This window comes from Ostrinia furnacalis, unplaced genomic scaffold, assembly GCF_004193835.3.
Source record: "Ostrinia furnacalis isolate ACB-3 unplaced genomic scaffold, ASM419383v2 OfSCF3556, whole genome shotgun sequence".
Classification (NCBI taxonomy): Eukaryota; Metazoa; Arthropoda; class Insecta; order Lepidoptera; family Crambidae; genus Ostrinia; species Ostrinia furnacalis.
In genome coordinates this window covers 41625-68302 of record NW_021133795.1, presented here as the reverse complement: position 1 = coordinate 68302, position 26678 = coordinate 41625, and the positions used below count along the sequence as shown (strand labels likewise).

The 26678-nt window shown below is 36.7% G+C and overlaps 1 protein-coding gene across 1 annotated transcript in view; it reads left to right on the top strand.

Moving 5' to 3' along the window:
* Positions 1–23910: 23910 nt before the first annotated feature.
* The window catches only part of LOC114358001 (uncharacterized), a gene marked incomplete at its 3' end in the record, with an annotated part of 42353 nt that continues 39585 nt past the window's right edge, over positions 23911–26678 (top strand). Inside the window, exon 1 of the mRNA XM_028311851.1 lies at positions 23911–24176. The remainder of the gene's footprint in view (positions 24177–26678) is intronic.

Here is a 26678-nt window from a genome sequence, read left to right as displayed (position 1 = left end):
ATCAGCTCTCAAAGTCGTAAAAAGTATGTCCCCCCCCCTCTATTTTTATAACTACGGGGTATAAAATTCTAAAAAAAATAGAGGTGATGCATGCTAATTAACTCTTTCAACGATTTTTGGTTTGATCAAAGTATCTCTTATAGTTTTTGAGTTAGGTTGATTAAATTTACATAATAAGTTTATTATATTTGCTGCTACGGAACCCTTTGTGCGCGAGTCCGACTCGCACTTGGCCGGTTTTTTTTTTCAGGTTGAGAACACCGTCCATAAGGAAGTTATCAAAGGTATAGTGTTATTTATAAAGTTTAACACACTCTTCATAAGAATCTTTAGTGCTAGCTATAGTGTAAAAAATACCTACACTGTCGGCCATTATTTTAATACTTTCACAAATGCTAGAACGGTATAATGTAATAACAACACTTGAGTTTTAAGTAGATTCTAGCTAGAGTGATATTATAATATCGAATATCACAACTGAAACAAAAACCGGGCAAGTGCGTTCGGACTAGCGCACCAAGGGTTCCGTGAGTGAAAATAAAATACAACTAAATACTTATTCTGAGAATAATAATAACAAATATTCCAAGCATCTACCTAATGCCGTTAGAACTCGAGCATAAAACTTTCAACTGTGTAGCTATCACCACCTATCACCGTTATAAGATACTGTCTGGTGACAGACAGACACGGGACTATTGCCACCTCTCGTCCCTAACGCTGCAACTGCTGTGTAGCTAGAATCTACAGCTTGACCGCCAATAACCCAACCAGTAAAGGTCAAGTTTGTCCCGGGGGAAAGTTAAACTGTCATTGGACCCGCAACGAAATTACAAACAAGAACATACGAGGAGTTGGAAGTTAAGGTTCGACTTTCATCGTTATCATCATCATTTCAGCCACAGGACGTCCACTGCTGAACATAGGCCTCCCCCAATGACTTCCACATCGCACGGTTGGTAGCGGCCTGCATCTAACGCCTTCCTGCTACCTTTATCAGGTCGTCGGTCCACGTTGTAGGTGCACGTCCCACGCTGCGTTTTCCGGTACGAATGACAAAGCGGATGGCAGGACAAATGTCAAGTCACCTTTAAGTGACAGACAGATAGCGACCTCTTAAGGTTCAGTCAAACCAACGTGATCACATGAGATCAGCCGGCTGGAAGCGACGGCGATCAGACTTAAATAAAATGATCGCCATCGCTGCACGCCGGCTGATCGCGTGTAATCGCGTTGGTTTGACTGAACCTTTAGTAATAAATAGGGTCCCGTCTTTACCAATTGGGTACGGAACCCCAAAAGTGACAAGGCTAATTGATTAGGCGTGAATTACAGGCGAATGGTATTGAAACGGCATGGATACAGAATAGCTCTAGGTCGCAAGCCGATTACCTAGTTGCTATCTTATCGGACGATACATTATCCGGGGGCCCTTGTGTGCCGATTTTGGCAATCGGACACCACGTGTATCGAAAAATGTTTTATTTATTATGCAATTCATCAACAATATAATAAGGCAAGGCAAGTCCCATTAATTAGCTGAAGAGGCAAAGGGCAGAGAAAATAGTGCAGTCAGCGTCAAATAATCCGTGACACCCAAAGTGGGCAAAAGGTTGACATCACTACCTCATTCCAATAATGTAACAAAGACGTGCTGCAAACTTATTGGCTATAAGTTATTTGACGCTGACTGTACCAGGACTGACTGGGTAGCAAGGTTCTGGAGTGGAGGCCACGTACCAGCAAGCGTGGTACATCCTTGATGATCTTATAAAAGTTGCTAGGCGCTGTTTGCAAGCTGCTACCAACTGCGCAATATGGAAATCATTGGGAGAGGCCTATATTCTGCAGTGGACGTCCTTTGGCTAAAACGAACAATGTATGTAGACCCTTTTTAGGGCAGTTACCACCATACTGTGGGTTACTCTCCAGCTTGGTGAAGAGACTACCTAAAGGTTATTAAGGTTTTAATATGAAATCTGATGATCCAAAACAACATTTATTTTTTTTACTATAACTCCTACCGGTTTCGTTTTTAACACCTAGTGAGCCAGCATTTTTTTTAGTTATTACAATAAAAGTTAGAAATAAATATTTTGTTGCCCTGAAAGACTGTTTTTACTCATTTAACCCTTACACAGCCAGCGTCAAATATTAATCATCGATGTCCTTCATATAGCCCAATTTACCAATGACACTTTTCGATAAAAATCTAGATGTTTTAGCATAAAGACATCGGAGAACCGTGATAACGAGCTGTCTAGGTTGAGCTCGAATTTCCATAGATATATTATCACTTTTGATAAGTTATCACAATCATTTTGGGGCGCCACGACGTCTGAGTCGGTTACACGCGTCGTGAGTCGCCTTGTACTTATTTACAAGGTTTATATCCCCAAAAAAACAAGTTTTTACTTGAAAAATACAATTAAAAAAATTAGTGCTGTTAACAAACGCTGCTATTAAAAGCACGCTGACTGCAGGGGTAGTTGACAGCAGTCTATTGACATACTTTTTATGAGCTGCCAATACGCGACCTTCCCATAGATTTTGTATTAAACACCTACGTTCTATTGAGCCTTCCAGCCCGGCGACTGGGCCTGTGGACCAAGCTAAAAGTGGGCAAAGTCGCAGGACTCGTTCTATAATGCAAGTTATATCAATTTTCCACGTGACATTGTCTCTATTTCGCCAACTGTATTAAAAACTCATAAAACTCATTTATTTTTGCAAATAGGCTTTTAAAAAGCACTTTTACACGTCCCGGTATTAACCCTACCACTGCTTCGGGACAATAAATGGGCCAGTGCTGAGAAGAAGCAGCGCAAGAAACTCAGTCACTATTTCGTCAACTCTATTCTACTTAATTTCCAAGCAAGCAAAAATCTTCTTGATGACAGGGCTGCAATGAAGTATACTTTTAGAGAAGACGAGCCTAGATTACTGGTATATACTGTGAGATACTCAATCTAGCTAACAGCTGGCAGACGAAATGGATCTGACTGGACTACCCTAAATGGAACACTTTAACCGCCTTTGTGGTCTAGTGGTTAGACCACCTGCTTCAGACGCAGAGGTCCCGGGTTCAATTCCCAGTGGGGGCAGATATTTCTATTCGGTTTGGTTGGTAGTAGGGCTTGTTCCAAGTCCGCCTGGCTAGCTACCATCATCTTACCTAAGTCTGTCGCCATAACAACAATGTTAACAGCATTGTTGTGTTCCGGCAGTTAGAGGTTAGATAGCCAGTTCCTCCGTGGTTGAGAAAAAAAAATCTAAAAGCTTAAGTAAAGAGTGTACAAAAATTAAAAGGCCAGTCCTGGACAGTTAGAAAAAGTACAGATGAAAAAATGTACAAAAGTGTTTTTAAGTTTGTTTTCATTATCGAAACAGATGTTAAATCCAATGACTTTAACGTGCCATGTTTTACAAAAAAAAATATAAAAAAAACATATTTTTTGTAAAAAGACATGTTTAAAGCCTATTTTAAATCCCTGACCAGGAGAAACGAATTTCGCATTGTAAACAAATAAATGTTTTAACAATAGCCTCTATGTCCTTGGAATAAGGTCGCATATGCGTACGCGCAGCTCTCGTTTATATGCCAGGTCGTCGACCCCTCATTCGTGCCAAGATACGACACTACACTATAGGCAATAACATACTGAAGATAAAGAGAGTCGAGGAGCCGATGAGGTGATGATTGTGATTATAGAGAAAACTCTTATTGAGTCTTCCACCGACTTGGCCCAATTTAGCTTGGTCCACGGGCCAAGTCGTCCTCAAGGTTTTTTTTTAATAAATTAAACATCAAGCCACATGCCACTACCAATCGATCAACATGAAAAGCATTGGGGGAGGCCTATGTTCAGTAGTGGACGTCCTATGGCTGAAATGATGATGATGAAATTAATCATCAAATCAACAAAAAACTACTCTAGAATCTTAGATTGGGCCCAGTTGCTAGAAGAAAAATTCAATCCGGCGACGTGGCCCGTGGACCAAGCTGAAAGTGGGTCATGTCGCTGGAAGAAGGTCATCCAAAAGAGTCATCATATCATAATCATAATATCTTTATTGCTTCATTCCCATTGTCTCCCATTGTCTCCCATTGATTCCCAAATTCAATTCCTGATTGAGGCTCAGGATTTCTGTGGAAAATGACGTGAGTCTTGGAAGCTCAAAGTCTATTCAAATTCAAATTCGTAGGTGTAGCGCTGAGTCAGTTTTTTTTTTTAAAGATTATTAGCAATTTATATTGCACAAATTACCTACTAATAGACCCGTTAGCACCTCGTGTTAAGCTAAATAAGCTTGTGTTACGAGTGGGCTCACCACAATAGTCGAGCGGCTGTGGGATTCGAACCCGCGTTCCCCGGATCTCGAGTCGGCCACTCCGACCCCTTCACCGTTCGGCTATCGTGGATATTAGTACCTGAGGTATGGAAGCGGCACGGGCTCTGATTTAGTGACGGTCACGTCATAAATGTCAATGTCTCCTCAAGCAATGACTGAGTCAAGCGCTAAACCCTTAAACGGGCTCTAGTGGCCATAACGACCACATCAATTTAAACTTTATGCTATACAGGGTGGAATTTTTGGAAATATTTAAATGTAGTTCTCTTTCTTTTCAAAAATTAAAAATTTTTTTTTGGAAAAATGTTCTATCTACAGTATTAAGAGTACTTTCCCTCCAGGTGGCATTACAAAATGAATGGCTTTTTTAGCCTGATGGGTTAAGAAGACCATGGTGATTAGTTAGTCGTCGGATGTACAGTTATTTCCCAGCTTCTGCCATGGGTTCTTAGTCTTTCTATGTTATTAAAACCCTTTCGTTCGTTTCAGCCCAATGACGTCCACTGCTGGACAAAGGCCTCCCTCAAGGATATCCATAACGCCCGGTCCTCCGCTGCCGGCATCCAGGCACTTCCCGTGACCTTCACCAGATCATCGGTCCACCAAGTAAGACCCTTTATTTTTACAACACATTCATACTAATTTTCTTAATCAACAATGAGAACTGTATCTGAAGTCTTCATTAGAACGAAATTAAATAAAAAGCTGTCCCTTAAGGTGGCCTACTCGGGACTTCTTTACTGTTAAGTTCTACTAGTGCTTCGAGACGAGACAGACAAATTAATAATACAAAAAATACTTGTGCAATGTGAAACCGTATGTATTTATGTACAGTCGACAGGACAGATTTGTACATTATAATTACTCTATTAGCCATTAGATAGCAGATAGACAGCATATCAAGTCAGGTAAGTTTATTTCTTCCTAAAATCAGTTTTTTGATTTGTCCTACTTTGAGTACATTGATGACATTATATCTGTACTACTTATAGGACATTAGTCTCAACGTCTATAATTTTAAAGTCTCTTACATAACCAACAAAAGATTTTTTTAAATAAGTGTATATCAAGAATTGATTTTATTGGCAAGTCTGAATTTTGAATTAAGCCAATTTTGTATTTGAATTGTTCTACTTTGGTACATTGGTGCAATTATATGTGTACCACAGATAACATAATAATAGTCTGTACTATCTGTAGGACGTTACTCTACATCCATAATAATAATTGTCATTTCTTACATAACCAACAAACAGAAAAAAGTTTTTTTTCTAAATAGGTGTATAATTTAGAATTAATTATTGTCTGCAACAATAAGTCTGAATTTTGAATGCCATTGGTATTGTGCATTGTACTTTATCTATCTGGTTTGCTATTGTGACAGTCTATCTATCTATAAATAGCGTCAGTAACCCGTCATTGTCAGACGGAGAGGCGTCACGTCTGTCTGTCTGCGTTTAATATTCAGAACGAACAAGGCCGGGGTATAAAACTTGTTTCGAATTAACATATCGAGTTAACTATTATATTATATTTGTATTCTATTATAGTTTTGGGGTTCATGTCTAGGAGAGACCTTATTGGTCTATGGAACATAATTCTATGGTCACATAGTCATAACAGGAGGGTGTCTGTGGAATAGAAAATGTGATATGTAAAGGCATTTCAATACTTTTACATCTTGTCATAAATATTTTTTAAATTGGTATTTACCTAACTGTGCTCAATACAACGATGTGCTTCCATTTCTGACGGTGAGAGGCGTTGCGACTCGCGAGTACACTGGACCATGGTGGACTCAGTGGCCTTTGTGATGGCGTCTATCCAACGGGTTGGCGATCGACCGCGTGCTCTCCTGCCTTCCACCTGGCCCTGAACTACCAGTCTCTCCATCGAGTTTTCATTTCAGGAGAATTTCATTTTCTCATTTCGCCAGGAGAACTACCCTCGTTCCTACCTCGTCAGCGCAACCACGACCACTCTGACAAGAGTGCCCGACTAAGAAGAATACAACGATAATACATATTTTTAATGTATTATGGAAAAGTGGTTAATGCTACTATTTTCAGTTATAAGCCTATAATTTCTTTTAACTCTAAGTTAAATGACAAATTGACGTCATAGTTTCCTATTTCTACACAGAATCCATGGGGCACCAGCACAATCAGTTCTAGCAGTCTCCAGAGTGTATTTAGTTAAAGACCGGGGAACGCAGCAAAAGGATGTCAGAAAAGCTTATCTTTTAACAGAGAATCCTTGGCCAGCATCTCACCTGATGGAAGGTGATGTTCACATAGTACAATCCTCAACCATAGAAAGAACGAGTTTATAGATCCTGGCTACACGGGAGTTGCAGTGGTGGGAACGAGAGATGGAAATAGTCCCATTTAACCACAGAGGAACTGGCTATTCTTACCTTCAACTTCGGAAACACATCAATGCTGTTAACATAGTTGTTATGGCGACAGACTAAGAGTAGGCGCACACCCCTGATTTTTAGTTGGCCGATAGTTTTGCCCGATTTTAATTTGTATGAAGAATCGGCCAAATCGAATCGGCGTAGTGTGCGCACTCCCATACAAGCCCATACTGATCAACTGCCCGCCAAGTAAACTATCGGCCAACTAAAAATCAACGGTGTGCGCCTACTCTTAGGTAAGACGGTGGTAGCTAGCCAGGCGGACTTAGAACAAGCCCTACCACCAACTAAACTTGCCAATGCAAGGAGCTACTCATATGTTAGTAACTTTTATTATTTTGCAAATATACGAGTATATTGAGGATACGCCAATAGCTCCTTAACCTGGACTTTATTAATAGTCCAAGCATCTGTTCCATACAAATGAATTTAATCACAAAAAGCGTATATTCGCATTACTTGTCACATCACAACCGTTATTCCGAAACCGGTTCCACCATCAGGTATTCGGGTATCTATTTATTTCAACCCTTTATAAATGGCAGGTCCCCGTGACCTTGGCGAAGGTTCCCACAAACGGAAGGCCATGAGAATGTCCTCTGTAAAGTACAGGTAAGGGTGCATATTAATGCTGTCAAATGATAGATCGGGCTAGAATGTGATTTCATTGTAAATGTAGAGACACCCTAGATAAATAGTTAGGGCAGATCTATTTATCGTGCTATAAAATAGGGTACATTTATGTACTCGTAGATAGTAAAATACATTATGTTCTCTAGCCCTATATTTTATAGACCAGTTTGAGAGAGTCGGTTAACTGACTTCACCCAAGGAATCGCCATTTTGGTCTACAAGATGACAATTAGATATTTTCATGACGAATTTTTAGACTTGAACATAATTTTAACCGACACAACTGAAATATTTTTATGATCTTACAAACAAACGATGCTTTTAGAAAATATACAGTAAGAGCGTAACGTTACTTTAATCTATACTATCTTTATCTATACTATAATAAATGCGAATGTAACTCTGTCTGTCTTGCTTTCACGCCTAAACCACTGAACCGATTTTGATAAAATAAAATTTGGCATAGAGATAGCTTGAGTCCCGGGAAAGGACATAGGATAGTTTTAGTTTAGTGACTGGGCCCACCTCTAAGATTCCAGAGTATTTAATTTATTAGTAAAACATTGAAGGTGGGCCCAGTCACTGGAAGAAATACTATTTAAAAAGTCAAACCAGCGAATTCCTCTTAGTTTGAGCTGTCTGTTGATAAATGAGTGACGGTTGTCTTTCAGCCAATCCGACCTCTTCACCTTTTGACTATCGTGGCCTACCATATGATCTACCTACAGTACGTATAGCCCCATACCAGTAGTACTGTACAGTCAGTATCAAAGTTCGTGACACCGAAAGTAGCCAATAAGTTCGCAACACGTCTTTTTAGGATTCCGTAGTCCTGACAAGGAACCCATATAGTTTTACTTAATTGTGAATTCTGTCAGATTATAATCTGACGTAGTTAAATTACAATCTAACCTAACCTAACCCACTGTTAGTTTACAATCTAACGCGTTATTATAAACTGACAGAGTTCACAATTTCACGTTGACAACGGTAAAATAAAATTACGAACTAACTATTTGGCGCTGACTGTACTACCTAGTAGACACAGCTACTCTACTGAACTTTACTATTATAATGATTATGTAACGGATTTACATTAATAAATAGATATTCACATACATAACAGATTAAATTAATATAAACAATATGTGACACCCTGACACCGGATATAAATGCTCATTACATTGTAATTTGTCACCTGCAGGATTCGAACCTGACCAAAATTGGCGCTGTATTGCTCGTTAGTCCGTTACGCGAACCAAGACGCAACGTCTACTTATTCATACTAACATTGTAAATTCGGAAGTATGTTTGTGTGACACGATTTTATGCATAAATTGCTGAACCGATTTTGATGAAATTATGGACCTAGGAGAATACATTGGTACAATTTTGACAAAAAATATTACAAATAAATCTGAAATAAGGGGTGAAAGTTTGTATGTTATAGAAAAGAATAATTATGATTGTGTCATGTGTGTAAGATAATTTGTGTGTGTTTAATTTGTTGTTACTTGTTATTCGATCAATCTCAGAATAAAACTTTTAAGGGAGGACAAAGCTGCAGGCTGAATTTAGTACGTACTTTTATTAGCATTGGAAGAATATAGAGAGGCTCAGTAGCGTTATGGTTTACATCATCATATCACCATCATCAAATCAGTCAATTGCAGTCCAAAAACCCTCCCCGAAGAGCACTAATGAGGAGTCCTTTTTCAGGGCACTTCTGTATGTCCCATATTGCTTGCCCTAACACCACTTCGGGACAACACAGCTTTACCGCCAATAACCCAACCAGTGAAGGTCAAGTTCTCCCAGGGGAAAGTTGATGGTGAAAACGGGCATTAATGCTAAAAGCATTCTCCACCAGCAGACCTGTATGCACAGAGGTGTGAGTGCGGTTCTCAGTTCTTTCACAACCCTAATGCTATAAAAAAAATTATTAACTGCCAGCCATAGGTGTCAAACGCCGCTCTGATGTCATAACTGTTTTTTTCCTCCACTAGGAGAAATAAGAGGAGTGGGAATAATACCAGCAGCTGATATGTTGTCCCGAAGTGGTGCTAGGACAAGGTATATTGGGATGTGTATGTGCCCTAAAAAGGGCCTATAGATACAGGGCGATCATGGGCCGGAAGACATAGCGTGGGCAGGCCTCACTAGGTAGGTAGACCGACGATCTGGTGAAGGTCGCGGGAAGAACCTAGATACGGGCAGTGCAGGACCGGTCGTTATGAAAATCCTTGGGGGAGGCCTTTGTCCAGCAGTGGACGTCGTTTGACTGAAACGAACGATCTAATAAAGAATTTGAAGTAGAATTACCAGTTATCACATAGCACCTATTGAAGAATAGACACAGGAACCAGAGTTCTCTAAACTAGTGACCACGTAACTACGAGTATTTTTTACACTGGAATAATAATTCTAAATTCGTTGCCACGAATGCGGACGTGGGCAAAAACGCTGGCGGATCTTTGGTGATTATAAAAAGTGTCAAGAGTGAAATTAATTTACATTCCAGGGTTCTGTATGTATCTATTACTTCATGTAATATTAAACTGATTTAAAATTTGACTACGGCTGAGTTTCTTCCGCCACTTCTTCTCCACAAAGCTCTAAAAGGATCTAAAATAATTTTAATTTGACTGTTACGTTATTATTATTTATTGTTATAACTGGCTGATTTTGTTGCGGTACTTCTCCTCAGCAACATGCCAAATATTCTGTCTCTAATATTCAATTGAATCTGTCATAGATTATCTCTAGTGATTGGTCTAAATATTTTCTACATCATCATCATCTACAATCTTTTCTTGAAACTGAGTCCAGTTTTGAGGTTCATTCTTTACCTTGAGAGACTTGTACAGGCTCCTTCAGGGTCTCATTCTTAGGGTTCGATCATTCGTTCGTTTCAGCCAAATGACGTCCACTGCTGGACAAAGGCCTCCCCCAAGGAATTCCATAGCGACAGGTCCTTCGCGGCCGGATCCAGGCTCTTCCGCGACCTTCACCAGATCATCGCAAGACAAAAGTCTTTACCAGTGTGTGTTGCCAGTTATGGTTAATGGATCTGAGACGTGGTCGCTTACTATGGGCCTCATAAGAAGGCTCAAGGTCACCCAAAGGGCGATGGAGCGGGCTATGCTCGAAGTTTCCCTTATAGGGTCATCATCATCATCATCATCAACAGCCCTTTACAGTCCACTGCTGGACTATGAGCCTCCACTAAAGTGGAGGGTTTTGCCATAACCCCCACGCTTGGCAGGCGGGTTGGAGATGGCAGTTTAAAAGATTGATGTTTTTCAGAGAGCGCTGCTGCCCGTTCTCTGTTTGATGTATAGGACCTATAAAGTCGTCTCTTGCACAATCACAATACTGGATACTGGAACAACGGAATCAGGATAGCCCAGACAGGGCGAAAATAGTGGCAGATAGTGCTTTCTGGTATTCCTTGGGGAAGGCTTTCCTTCCAACAGTGGACTGCCATTGGTCGAAATGAAAATGATGAAATATTCAGATGAAAAAATAAATAATTGAACATTTTGAATTTGACTTTGACTTTGACTGAAACTATTTGACTATACATACTTTCTAAAAGCTACTAATGTCTTTATAATTAGTAACAATTTTTTATTGATTATTTAAATCGTCTTTGAACTTGGCCTAATAGTGAGATTATACTGAGAGAGATGGATAAATATTTAAAATGATTTACATAACACTCCTTGACTCTCTCTCTCTTGAAAAAAACTTACATTTTTATGCAACTATAATTTGATTAAGCAGAGTTGTAGTAAATTCAATAACATAATACTTTTATTATTTTCGACAATTCAGTATCCATTTTGAACCACATTTATTGCAAAACTAACAATTATATACGACAGGACGAACTTAATGCTGTGGTTATGTCTATAAGTCGACCTTTGGGAAATGCAACAGAAATGCATAGTTGGCAGAGCGTAAAGTAATATTTAAAATAATTTAATTAATACAATATTATAAAGAAGTTTAAATAAAACAAAGTATACGCTATTGTAGAGTTATGTATTATACATTTGGTTATTGCAAAAAAATTCAGTGACTGCATACGAAAGTGCATTGTGCATTCCTATAATCAAATTCGATCCTGAATATAGCCTAATAGGTGTACAATAAAAAGCTACAAATAAAAATAATACATTTGTAACTAAACTAAACTAAACTTTAAAAAAAAATCTAAAAACTTTAAAAATAATAAAACCGTAATAAAAGTATTTTATTATTAACACTTTTATGTACGTGCATAATCATAATAAGTACATAACTATGTGCATAATCATATTATGTGCTCTACATAATTTCTACATTATGTCAAATTCGTGGTTGCATCAAAATATAATGCATTCTGTGGTTATCGTTTTTGTGGGAGCAGTTAGCTAGAGAACTTTGGCTTAATTGTTTTTTTTTATTGTGTTTAATGCTGTATCTCATGTTGATAGCCCAATAAAATAAATAAATAATATTTGAGGCACAAAATAATAATCATAGGATAGTACAGACATGATTATTACAAGGAAATTATACTAATAATAGGTAGTTACTTAATAATTCAAAGCATATCCACATTATTATTAATTTTGATATGCTACATTAGGTACGTAGTTTTACAAATAGTAAATAATGCACGTGTACTAAAACTTAAATATGACGTATTATTGAATTTTTTTTTTTATTTTAATAATAAATTTTAAATTGTTTTAATAGGTATTATTGTCATTTCCAATTATTTTAAAGGATATTATTTAGTTTCATAACTACCTATTATTATAAAATGCCCATGTAATAGGTATTTTAATATGGGTTATTTTATTCTTATCGTTATTTTTACTTTATTTTAATTCTAAAGGATCATAGAGTTTACTAAATCATATGAATTTGTGATAATGGTAATTTTTTTCATTTAACTATTTGGCTATTTGTAAGTTTTTGATTAAAAATATACTATTGTACATTATGTAACCATGATTATTTTCATACTTATTTATATTTATATATTTAAACATATAGGTCTATAGAGGCATCTAAAGACTTTTATAAATAGGGTGTGCTGTATGTATTATATTTATTTATTATATTTTAACTTTTAAAAAATCTGTTCCAAAGGGATTGGGAACTTTTTGGATTAAAGAATATTATGTACTTTATTTTGGCTGTATTGTATCCTATGGCTGAAAATATGATGATAATACATAAACGAACATATTTATTTTAATATTTTAGTCATAGATATAATTATTACATATTCTACCATGTTGAATAATGCTCGTGTTTGAAAATGCATAATATAGAGTCCTTTAAAGTCCAATATTTATGTGATGTAACAATAGTTATGTTATTATTTCTAATTAATTATATTTTTAAAATCAATTTTAATAAAATGAAGGACCAACTCTACATTTTATATAGCTAGTATAGTTTTGAAGCTTGGGTATAGTATGACATGGTTTTTAAATTATATTTATAGAGTCTTTTACGTAAATTGTTGCCTACATATTTAGGTTAGCTAATATTTCAAAAGTTGTACATAAACTTAGTACATGAGCACTTGAGTTTTTGATATTTTTAGGCCAAATTTTCGTATTGTATTTCAGTACCTTTTAAGACAATTTAAAGAGTTTGTTTTGATTGATATTAACCCCTCATACTATCAGTTGATAGATTTATATGTATTTTTATCAAAATGTACTACTTTTTATTAAAAATATTCTACAAATATTAACCTGGAAGGCTGTTTTTAGGAAGAGTAGAAAGAAATTATTAGGACCTACAGAGTTATATGTAGTAAGATATAGAATACATAACTGGCTATAAAACTGTATTTGCATCAATTATTTTTAAGAAAAATGCCTTATTTATTAAAAATAAAAACATAATCAGCGAAGAATGATGATAATTCTAGCGCATGCTTTCGTGGTAGAGTCGCAATAGTGTGGCACATTTTGACGACGTTTTTTCGTCAAAAAAACGATATAAAACGTTATTATTTTATATAAATTACATGCATTACACTTTAAATTGATTAAGAAACCTATTTTATAACAGTATTAAGGTGGTTTAAGCTTTAAAAATCCAAATAATCGTATCTACGCTGTACGTGGCATGGCGCGAACGCCGTGAGCTTGAGATCGTCTAAAATGCTCGAAAAAACACATTTTTTGATAAGAACTCATTATGTTTATATAAATTAAGGTATGTACTTACATTCCCACGTGTTTTATCCAAAGCAGCCCGAACTGGTAACAATCCATGTGCACAAACGCGAATCTTGAATCGCACACGCACAGTCACTTCACAAATTGCCAAAAAAATCCTTATCCCCAACCGAATTTCATTTTGAAACTTACACAGTCCGAAACTAGAGAGTCTTCCGGTTGTTTTGGTGTATTTTTCTAAATAGGCCTATAAGAATCTTATTTGACACGACGTGCTTGTATATGTGCGAAAAATTTGCGCGGCAACACGGTCGCGTCGCGTAGGCATAATGCTCACGCGCTGTGCTCGGATCTCGTGGCTTGATAGCGGTGATAAGGGTCTGCCCAATGGGTGAAGTGTGACGTAGAGCACTGGGAACGCGGTTTTTTGGGGGTGAAGCCAGGGTAGCCTGGGTACGAGGGATGGCAGGAGCGTGCGGTTGGAGCGAGTGTTAAACCGAAATGGCGTCGCGTTCCGCCGCACGGCAGTCTCGACTCGACTGCTGCCTAAACTCCCAGTCGTAGGTATAGTTTTTTTACCTATCACCCAAATTTGAGGGCCCACCACTGCTATGGTGGCGATCGAGAAGATGCTTGCGATTTTTTTTTGGTTATGGTAAATGTAGAGTCGTTTTTTTTTCTGATGGTGTGGTGGTATTAATTGGAAAAATAATGTTGGTCTTATTAGAAAAAATTGTGTTAGAAAATAAATAAATTTAAAAGAAAACACCGAAAATATTCGTCGAACGTTAATTTGACAGTATAAAACAGCAATAGTTTTCAAAACCTTTTTTTATAAATTGCAAATTTTTCTATACTAATGGTTTGTAGGTAAATTGGAATAATTTTAGAAATTTCATTTATGTAAGCCTAGTTTAGTAACTCCGACTTCATGAATGATTTTGAGTAAAATCATAGTTCTAATAGGCATTACAAATCCTACCGACTTTAATCTTGTTATAAGAAATACCTACTTACATTTCTTTTCATATGACTTACAAATAATTTTACCAAAAATTCAATAAGATATTTTAGGGTTGGATATTATTATTAAATAGCACACGGGGTACAATATTTAGAAAAAAAACTATCTTAGTATAAGAGTTGGATATTTTATCAATTTTTCTAGTCAGTTACAAAATTCAGACACAAATCTACTTTAAAATTAGTAAAACTGCTGTCTCTAGATTGTTCAGTTTGTGAAATTATTTTGAAAGATTTTACCCCGTGTGATTTGAGGGGAAATAGATTTAATTAATTCCTAGTCATTAAATAGTGATCGAATAAGATGTGTAAAATAAAATTTACTTCATGTTTATTCATTCAATAATCTACTTCATAGTAGGTACCTAGTTCTTTTTGGTAGAGTCGTCGTTTTTCAGAACTTTGATTGTATGTCTTGTTACTTTTAACTGTATGTTTTATAAATAAAATATAATATTTATGTGGTCACATTCCTCAAGAATTGTTCGTCGCATACTTTTAATAATTTATGTGAATGGAATGAAAGGAATTTAAAAAATAACCTTATATTCGTTTTCAGTACTTAAGTCAATTCTAAAAACATCTTCAGCAATAAATATACAATAGTTACTTGATAGATAGATATTTATGTGTAAATAATCCCATTCCCATTATATAGCAATTTATAGTGATTGAAACAAAAAGTATCTTTTGACAATTTTATATGAAAATCGAATCCTAAAATAGGTTACAATTTAAACGATAAATCTGATGTTACCTAGTTTTGATTTCTGTAAAAAAAACTTATATTTGTATTCACTTACCTGTCTTATCAATTCTTCCGGACTGGACTAAAATACAATATAATGCAATGCAATTGCATCACAGAGTTGCACTACCTATTATGTACCTACTTATGTGTTAATAATACGTACAACATACTAAATTATATCAACTATTACTTATTTCCTAGTTACCAATAAAGTTTCATCATCATCATCATCACTTCAGACACAAGACGTCCACTGCTGAACATAGGCCTCCCCCAATGACTTCCATGATGACCGGTGATTAGCGGCCTACATCCAGCGCCTTCCTGATACCTTTATAAGGTCGTTGGTCAATAAAGTTCATACAATCCATTTTAACCGCCTCTGTGGTCTAGTGGTAGGACCACCTGCTTCAGACGCAGAGGTCCCGGGTTCGATTCCCAGTGGGGGCAGATTTTTCTGTTCGGTTTGGTTGGTGGTAGGGCTTGTTCTAAGTCCGCCTGGCTAGCTACCACCATCTCACCTAAGTCTGTCGCCATAACCACAATGTTAACATCATTGTTGTGTTCCGGCAGTTAGAGGTAAGATAGCCAGTTCCTCCGTGGTTGAGGATTCCGGGTGGAGCTCGCTTCCACCTTGCCTGTTCATCACTTACCATCAGGTGAGATACAGGCCAAGAGCTTCCTCGTTGTGGATAAAAAAAAATTGCCTCTGGTAAATTAAAGGGTCGCGCTCGTGCAGTGGAGACTGAATGACCTGCTGATGATGAAATAATCACGTCAGCAATTTAACCGAGCTCTATGTCATTGGGCCCCAAAACAATCTAAACAAGCACCAACTTGTTCGCGGTAGAGTCAAGTTGAGACTTGTTTTTGAATTGGCACAAATTGGCAGTGTAAAAAGGTGACAGACCTTAGATTGGCCAAGGTATGAAATAGGCAAATTAATTTTCTAAATATTTATCTTAATTCTTGCTTTCCACGTTAATGACAGCTTAGCTTTCCCCCGGGACAAACTTGACCTTCACTGGTTGGGTTTTATTGGCGGTCAAGCTGTAGATCCTGGCTACACAGGAGTTGCAGGCGTTGCAGCGGTGGGAACGAGAGGTGGGAATAGTACCGTTTCCACATTCATCCCAATTCCCAAATTATGTTGTTAATAATCATGAGCCATAACTGAAGGATCCTGTTATAAAAATACCCTGCACTTCCCATAACAATTCATGGTATACCGTGGGTCAGATCTTCCACTAGGTGGACCAACGATCTGGTGAAGGTCGTGGAAAGCATCTGGATGCGGGCAGGACAAGTCTTTGTGGAAATCTTCGGAGGAGGCCTTTGTCCAGAGTGGACGTCATTTAGCTAAGAAGAACTAACGAAATGAAACCGTATACCGCTCTATAGAATTTTATCTATCTATCTAAATACACCAGTTCTAAAATTTCTTATAATGTGAAAGTACCTACTCGCTTCTGTCAGTCTGATTGTACCCGCTGGAGCCAATTTGATGAAATGTGACCAAAGTGTGTGAAGAAAGACCAAGATCACACCTTGGATCTGGAAAAAGAAAATGTATCTTTTATAGTTCCCCAAATAAGGGATAATAATATGTAAATTCATATCTTATGCTTTAAAAAAAGGCCAAATTAAATAAATAAAAATGTTTCTTTCTCTTCTTCCAAATAAAAAGCGATTCAACATAGTTTTAAAAGATATTATGTTAGGTACTCCACGTAGGTATTCCTATTATAATTTAGTAAATTGACAGCATAGAATAGAATTGTAAATTGTAGTGTAGGAAGGCCTCCCATTAATGGATAGACGATATGGTGAAGGTAGGTAAGGGCTGTACAGGACCAGTCATTGTGGAAATCCTTAGTGGAATGCTTGGTTCAGCGGTGAACGTCATTTTAAAATCAAAATATTTATTTACTACTTAGGACCTTTTCAGAGCACTACACGTCCCAAATATCCGCCAAGCGCCGTATCAATACGGCTATTCATGATTTAAAATAGTCTAAAATTAGTCCAAATTTTGTTTGGTTCTGTGTAAATGTAAGATCTGGTTTATCTGTGTAATATTCTTAATTTAAGGTGGTTTGGTTTAATTAATTATTTTTATATGCATGCTGTGCTTACATCGAGTAGGGTAAATCAGTATGAATTGATTTTACACTCATTACTTACTTTTGCATGATATTTGATTGTACCCAGTTTTGTAAGCCAAATAAAAAAAAATAAAAAATATAGTTTGACCTACCACCACTTCGGGACAACATAAACTGGTGCTGAGAAGAAGTGGCGAAAAAGACTCAGTCACCTTTTGGACATCATCATCATCAGTTATTTAGTCTCCAGTGCAGGAACACGACCCTCTAATTGACCAGAGGCAAGAGGATTTGTCCTACACTCCCCACGCTGGCCAGACGTTGGGACCTTTAGGAACGGACGAAATTGTCAGCGCATAGGTAATAATAATTCGCCAGACAGTGGTTACAATAGCAATGTCTTGTTACTATGGCTGGCTGAGGCTGCTTCGTCTGGGACTAGAGACACCATTAGATACGTGGAAACGTGGAAAGTCCTGACTGGAAACCGGATATTCTTATAAAAGTTTGGAGAATTTTCACGACAATAACGTAGTGTTAATGATTTAATTTCTATCTAGTTTAACAGAGTCCTGATACTTGGACTCCGTTAAACCGTTTTCAATCTATTATGTATTTTTTTTACCGAAATCCCACCATCGCTGCATCGATAGTAAATATAAATGAAATCCTATAAGATAGAGTTGTAGATCTCTGTTTTGAAAGAAAGAAAAGAAAGAAAAGTATTTATTCGATGCTAGTACAAAATAAAATAACAAATAGGTATAACAAAACCAAACAGTAAAGTACATGCACCAAAATGGCATCTGCTCAGTATAAGCCGTGACGGCAGAGAGAACGTCACGACCACTGGTATTCTGCGGATGCCAGTTGAGCAAAAGGGCGCAGCCCGCCCAAGAACAATCGGTTTACAAATAAGTGATTTTAAAAATTAATACAGCTTTGACAGGTAATTTAATTAAACAGCTTATGCGAAATTTTGATTATTAAATAGTAGCTTAGTTAGACAAATATTTTGGGAGCGATAATATTTGGGATATTATTTTTAGACCTACCTACATTGCAAACGTTCTTACACTTGGGTCTGCAATCTTGCAATTTCAGTCTAACATACGAGGGCGGCACTGAAAATTTCGGGAATCAAGGAAGTGAAACAACATTACTATTTAAAAATGTATTTATTGCTTTTTAAAGTATTCTCCGCGAACTTTGACACATTTTTCCATACACGAAACCAATCATTGAAGCAACCATTGCATTCGGAAGTTTGGGTCTCCAAAATGGCCGTTTTGTAGGCTTCCACAGCTTCTTCAGGTGATTAAAATCTCTGACCACGCAATTTATTCTTTATTTTAGGGAAAGTATAGAAATCATTAGGGCTTAGGTCGGGGCTGTACGGCGGATGGACTAATAATTCTATGTTTTCTTGCTCTAAAAACTCTTTTGTTCAGTGCGCGGTGTGAGAACTCGCATTGTCGTGATGGAGGATGATGCGGCGGTTGCAGTTCTCTTTACGGAGTTCAGAAACGACCTGTGGCAAACAAATGCTAGCATACTAATCTGCATTAACCGTTCTTTGTCCCCCAAGAGGAATAGTCGCAACATGGCCGGTTTTGGAGACAAACGTGGCCACCATTTTTTTTGCAACACTCCGTGAACGAACAATTTTTGTTGGCTTTAATTCATTTTCGAACACCCAAACTCGTGACTGGTTTTTTGTTTCGGGTTCGTACGCGTATATCCATGATTCGTCACCTGATACGATGTTGTATACAGCATTTGAGGATCCTGCATGTAATCTCCCGAGAGTTCTGACGCACCAAGTAACGCGAGCCGCTTTTTGCTCTTCACAGAGCGAATGCGGTATCCATCGGGAAAACAACTTTTTTACACCTAATTGTTCATGCAAGATTATTTGTATTTGACTCATGCCAATGTCTAAAGTTGCCTGAATTTCGCGGTATATCACATGTCGATCTTCTTCAATCAGCTTACGCACAGCATCAACGTTTTCTTAGGTGACTGCAGTTTTTGGACGACCTTGACGGGGATCATCACTGAGCTTGACACGTCCACGTTGAAATTCAGGAAACCAGCGATAAATTGTGGTTTTGGATGGGGCTTCATTACCAAATGCAGAAATCATCCGGTCAACACACTGTTTTTGTGTTAAACCACTTCAAAAGTCATAATAAATCATCGCTCTTGAATTTTCTCGAGTCAATTCCATTTTCTCAACGACTAAACAAGTTTGACAAGACCTTGTGATACGACCGAGAATCTTTTTTTAAATAAATAAATGGTATACGATTTTTAAAACCCTGGAGTTTGCAATTAAATAGATTTTAATATGACTGGAATAGTGGAAATATTCCATTCCCGATACTTTTAGTGCAGCCCTCGTAGTAGATCATGGCAAGCCAATGTCATGTAAGGGTTCGGATTAGATCTAGCCCTACTCAATAACATTTATAGCAGTACTCTAAAATCTAAAACAGTTAGAGTTTTAAATAAATTAAAAAGCCGGATAGAAAGTCCGGATCAGGACCCGGACCTCCGGACGAATGGTCACCCTATCTGAGACTAACGTAGTCTTTAATCGTGACCCATCGATATTACTTACACTAAACAACTACTTTCTATTTATTATTCTGCATAAAGTAGGTAGGTACCTACTTAGATATTTTTATTTTCATATTGGATAGTCGTAACTAGTCCACCTTGAGTTTGTAACAAGTAACATAGACCGATGCTGGGAAAATCCATTTCTATCTCACCTAATTCTGTAAAATCTAAGAATAGTAAGCTAATAGTATTTTTCACAATATTGCTGCTTTACAGTAAAAGCATTAATAAAACTAGATTTCTGGGGACTTTTCAATACGCAATAATGTTAATTTTTCATGAATTTTGGTAGAGCTACATTGCAGTTACGAAAAGCAAATAGAGAAAACATTTTGACCCAAAAACTCTAATAATACAGGAATTTAAATCGATAAGAAATATGATTATTATTATTTTATTTAACTTCAAGCGAAGTCACGGGAAAAACCTACAATATTATTAAAGCAAACACCTTGTTATAGGGTTGTTAACAATCTCCCATTTACTGCTGTGATTGGCTGAGAACTATGCTTTCACTGTAATAAGTATAACTTATAATTTTATTGCGTACTTACATACTGGGAGTAGACTTGACACGTGTGGAAAAATCATGGCATTATATTTATCACCATTTTGGTCTTTTCGTCCAACAAAGTGGACCAACGACCTCATAAAGGTAGCAGGAAGGCGCTTGATGCAGGCCGCTACCAACCGGGCGATGTAGAAGTCATTGGTGGAGGCCTATGTTCATAAGTGGAAGTCCTGTGGCTGAAATGATGATGATGAAAGAGGTAAATGTGAAAAAATGTGAGATGTAAACAATGGGGATGTTGCCTGGGTCAAAAAGCAAGAGTTTTAATTAGTCCGTCAGTTAACTTATCAAAAAATATCCTACACGTATTTTTCACTTTTTCAAACTAATGAAAATTTAAAGAGATAAAGCGCCCCAAAGTTCATAAGAAGAGGCCCGTGACGTCAACGCTTGCTTAAAAATGCCGCACGTTGTGACGTCGTGCGCAACTTCAACGCNTAATCTTCGTTTCTTTCTTCAGCCATCGTCGTCGTAATATTGTCTTCTTCAAAAGCGTCGTAAAATAAGCCGTCGTCGTCGTTGGTGCTCTGCCGCCTTACGTTGCCAATTTCTGCACGTTGCCGCTCGTGATTGCCGGTAATGGCGCCGTCCACGCCACGCTCCACGATTATTTCCGTCGTACAATCTCAAGAGATCCAGCCCTGATGAAAGTCGTTATCCCGGACGAGGAGTTGTAGGGCTGGGGTTCTCAAGAGAAACTTCAGCTTTCAGTTTCGTGAAAATACACCGTTTATTTCTAATAACTTTAGCGGAGCACACCTGCACGTCATGGCAGTTGGGACGAGAGAGAGCGAGCCTCGCACCTTTCATTCAATCCTATCATTCGGTTTATTTTAACGTTTCACTATTTGAACGTTTCAACGAAATTAAAAAATAAAAGTTAAAGTTTGTTTTCTTTTACATTCCTACATATATATGATATTTAAACCGTACTCTATCTTCTAAAACAAAAAGTCTGAGCTGTAAATAAATTAAAAAGCCGGATAGAAAGTCCGGATCAGGACCCGGACGTCCGGACGGATGGTCACCCTATCTGAGACTAACGTAGTCTTTAATCGTGAGTATCGATATTACCTACACTAAACAACTACTTTCTATTTATTATTCTGGATAAACTAGGTAATAATAATTTTCTTTTCGTATTGGATAATCGTCACTAGTCCACCTTGAGTTTGTCAAGTACAAGTAACATAGACCGAGGCTGGGAAAATCCATTTTTATCTACCTAGATTCTGCAAAATCTAAGAAATTGATAAATATAAATTTAATTTTTAGATGCATGTTACATGCAGCATCTATCAAATAAGGCTGTATGTTTCTATAATAAAGAGAAATAAATAAATAAAAGTATTTTTACAGAATATTGCTGCTTTACAGTAAAAACTAGATTTCTGGGGACTTTTCAATACGCAAAAATGTTTTTTTTTATTTTGGTAGTTACAAATGCAGTTAATAAAAGCAAATCTGTACAGTTTGACCCAAAAACTCTTATAATACCGAAATTTAAATCGATAAGAAATATATTATTATTATTTTTTTTAACGTCAAGCGAAGTCACGGGAAAAACCTACAATATTACAAAAGCAAACACCTTGTTAATGGGTTGTTAACATCTCCAATTTACTGCTGTGATTGGTTGAGAACTATGCTTTCACTGTAATAAGTATAGCTTTCAATTTTATTATGTTGCTGGGGGAAGACTTGACACGTGTGGAAATTTCGTGACATTATATTTATCAACATTTTGGTCTTTACGACCAACAAGGTGGCCCGACGACCTCATAAAGGTAGCAGGAAGGCGCTTGATGCAGGCCGCTACCAACCGGGCGATGTGGAAGTCATTGGCGGAGGCCTATGTTCAGCAGTGGACGTCCTGTGGCTGAAATGATGATGATGAAAGAGGTAAATGTGACAAAATGTGAGATGAAAAAAATTGTGTGGCCTTATGGGGCTTTTAAAGTTGAATATTGGACACAAAAGTATTGATTGTTAGGTAGAATTTTCATGGAAAAATCATTACATAGTTTTAATTTGGTTAGATTTATTGCAGGCTTGATCTTCTTCTTTTCGTGTCGACAACAAACCTACACAGTGTCAGCCCAAAACTCCGCCACAAGAGTGGCGTTGTCAGTAGCACTCATCACATCCTCCTGAGTGCAGTTGCTTGGGCACTCAGGGCACGACATCAGGTGCTTCATCGACTGGGGAACAAAACCGCACCTGCACTCCATGTTTAAGCCATCCAAGAATCCCCACCTGACCAGATTGATTATTATTAGTAGAGAAATGGATTTTTGGTCATTGTAGAGCCTTAAAAATATGGGGTTCTAAAGTGACCACTAGGTATACAGTAATGTAACGTTTTTGTTTTGCAAACCAAACAATGATGGAAGATTTTGTTGTAAAATAGGTACGAGTACATTGCAAGTTACCTACTTCAGTAATTTGCTATAAAACTATCTCAAAAATGTAGTAGTTAAAGTATAAGTTGTAGTTTTCTTTAGGTACCTACCTACCGTTTAAGGTACATTGAAAGCAATTTTGTCTATTACCTACCTACTTGTAGGGAAAATTATCCCAAAACATATGTCTGCTACCAAATCTCAAAAAGGTAAATATCTTGGCTGCACAAAATAAATGTAGAGCTTTAGATACAACTTAAAATTATTAAAAGAAGAAATGACAGAAGGTACTAAGGTACTGCAAACTTGAAATTAAAGTTACTTAGTAATAAATTGCTTAAAAGTCCCACTTTCTTATTTCTCTATGTTGGTAGAGCGCTGGAAAATTCGTTTTCATACTCTACCTACGCTTAGCGACATCTATTGGGGAATAGACATACTAAAATTAGCAGCACACTGACATCTAGCGGCGAGTAGTAAAACTACGTATGTAACCACAGAGTAATATTACAAATATATTTTAAAGTAATTTATTGTTTTTCATTTTATGATAACAATTAAGATAAAAACGTGTGATAAACACAAATAATTCAAGTACTCTTCGTCAAATAAATATCATTTCCAGTCATGAATAAATAACAGCTGACCGATGACATCTGTCTGAAAAGGTTCGCCATGTTTTTTTCTTACAGCAACATCGCGTACAAAAATCCAATCACAGATTTAGGGTTCCTTTGAGAATTTCGAATATCAACTTTAATCCAACGCAGGAAGGGTTACATTCTTTATAGAATTCCAGTTAGTAAGACATTTTATCGTTTGAGTAGGAAGTGGCATAAAAATAGGATTGCCAACAAAATGCGTGACGTCACTGCAATGGAGCTATGGAGACCCGAACTTCTAAAGTTACAATCTACACAGTCGAACAAATAATTTTCCAAACGCAAAACGAACCGTTTTAATAAGTTCAAGCCTTTTAAAGTGTATAAGCAGTGTCCTTCGCGAGTGATATTTAAGTTACAACTACGACTTTTGATCCATGTTCTACTATTGTGATATTTAGCTGTCGAATAATCTTGGTTACCAGTTTTTAAATATTTGTGAGTATTTCAGCTGCATAAACGATCGATTTAATAAAACACGTCGTGGCCCACGTGATTGTAAAAATTAAATTAGTGCTCATTATAACTTTACGTTCGTATCTATCATGTAACTAAAAATAAACCGTGAGTATTTTCGGCTGTATTTGATGATTTTGCGAGAGTCAGGCCTGGTGAGTGCGAGAAAGTGATTACTGCGCGGTATTGTGCCCCAAACAAATTGGCCTTGAAGCTGAAATCAATTTTTTCAGCAGTATCATGTTACGGTGTTAAATTCGGGTCTAACTCGCGTGAAAAAGTGCGAAAAGAATCGTGAGTTTTTCAATTTCAACATTTTTTATCGTGCAAAAAGAATGGACAAAGAATTCAATTGGATTCTTCTGCAGAATGTGTGACCTTGACTCCATCTGTCGTACCAGGGCATGCCTGTCAGACAGCTTATTAGAAACATTTTGTCCAAAAAATCCAATTGGTTCAATTTTTACACATTACAAACGTAAACTTAACGATTATCAGTGAATTTTTTAACAAATCAACATACCTGAAAACCAATTAGTGAAAGCCTCCAAAATTTTGCCAAAAAAAAATCAAAACATAACCTAAAAAGTGATTTTTTTTTCTTTAGGTCAAGGTTCTTTGAATCATAAAGCCTAATTATTGCTCATTAAATTTTCAAATGCTGGTTCTCAGTGTGCAAAAAAAGTAGGTCAGTGCTCAGAATTCCTAAGAATTAATTAAAGTTAATTAACTAAAATGTGAGTTAANTTATTTTTCCTAAAGCAGTCATGACTAGGTCCACCCTACGGCGCCGGCTTATCCTTGAATTTTGGGACACGTTGTATACATTCTGTATTAGTAAACATTAAAATTAAGTATTCTTGAAACGTGATGTATAATATTTATTCCTTAGTCTTGCTCCAACTTTTGTTCGACTTAAAAAATCCCTTTCAATATGTTCATTTATTTATTTTATTAAATAAATCAAGGTATTTAGTTGTGCTGTGTATGGTAAATGACTAAAATTTGACTAAAAGTTGTTCTGTAGTTTTACAAACAAAATAATAACAAACATCCATGCATTCTTAGTACCTACCTACTTAACAGCGTTGCCAGTTTTATTTTTCGCCAAGTCGGGACTTTGGTACTTTTTGAGTGAAAATAGCGAGATTCTTCCGTCAGAAGCGGGACATATCAAAGGTTTTCAAATATGTATGTCTTTTTATTTTACTTAAAATTACGTTTACATGACAATACAAAAGCAAAAGTAGCCATAGAAAATGTATTTTAACAAAAAAATAGTATTTTAAATCACATTTACTCTATCGTTAAATTCGTCTTTAGAATAAAAAAAGAAAAAAAAAAGAAATAATATTCTTTAGTAGAATAATATTATGGCGTTTATATTTGTTAGCCATCACTATGTTTGTGTCAATTTTTTAAATTTTAGACATTATGAAGCACAATAAACCGTCGACTGCGTAGCCAGACATATTATGTTGCCTCAGATTGACAGTTTTTATATTCCGCAGTTTAAGGGATAATAAATATTTAAGCCCTTGCATTGAGAGCTGTGATCATTAGCATTAGCATTATTAAAATCGATGCCCTGTTTTTAACATCCTATTCTAAATATCGGAGAAACATTTATTATATTGGCATTGATTAAAATTACAAATAATAATTTCATAATACCTACATATTACGTACTTAAGTCAAGAATTAATACAGCTTTGAAAGCAAAAAATTAAGAAACTAAAAAAAAGAAGACCTGAACATATTTTTTCTCATCTGCCAGTTCTTTGACTTTTGGTCCCTGAAAGGTCTTTTTAATGTACGTAATTCCATTACGTAGCGAACGACCTTGCCCGCGTGCGTAATTCCACATACATAGTGTTAATTTTTGTGTGCACAGCTTATGTTAACGGTGGTTCATACGTTCAATATGTTAATATTAATATTTTTAAGCGGAACGTCTGGCTACGGGCAAATTCATCGCGATTATTGGCTCTAGGAAATTTCCTGTTGTGCGTATTTACCTACTACAGTTGTAAAATCGACAGTTCTGATTCATTAGAAATCAATAAATGTTTGCAAAATAAGTGTAAAATTTTTGGTTTTTCCCCTTTATGCGATTCAACCCATAGTTTTTTTTTGCGCCTTTCCTCTTACTGGCAGACACACTTTGAACCGCGTATGACCTTTCGGATGATTGATGATGAAGAATTTAAATAAATATTTATGTTTAAAACTGCCATAAAATTCGTCTAAGTATTCAAAAACTTTAGTTGAGGCCAGGCCATTTTAACCGCACTCACATGTCCCATTAGAGATTTTCCTGCCAGTCCTTCAGGATCCAAAAAAGTCACCCATCTCTATCAGATTTTTATTTATTACCTCAAATACAATTAACAAAAGATCTTATAGGTAAATGTAAAAGCACAGAATAGGCACAGCAATAAATATGTCGTCAAGTATTAATTTACGCCTTAAAGAATTACTATA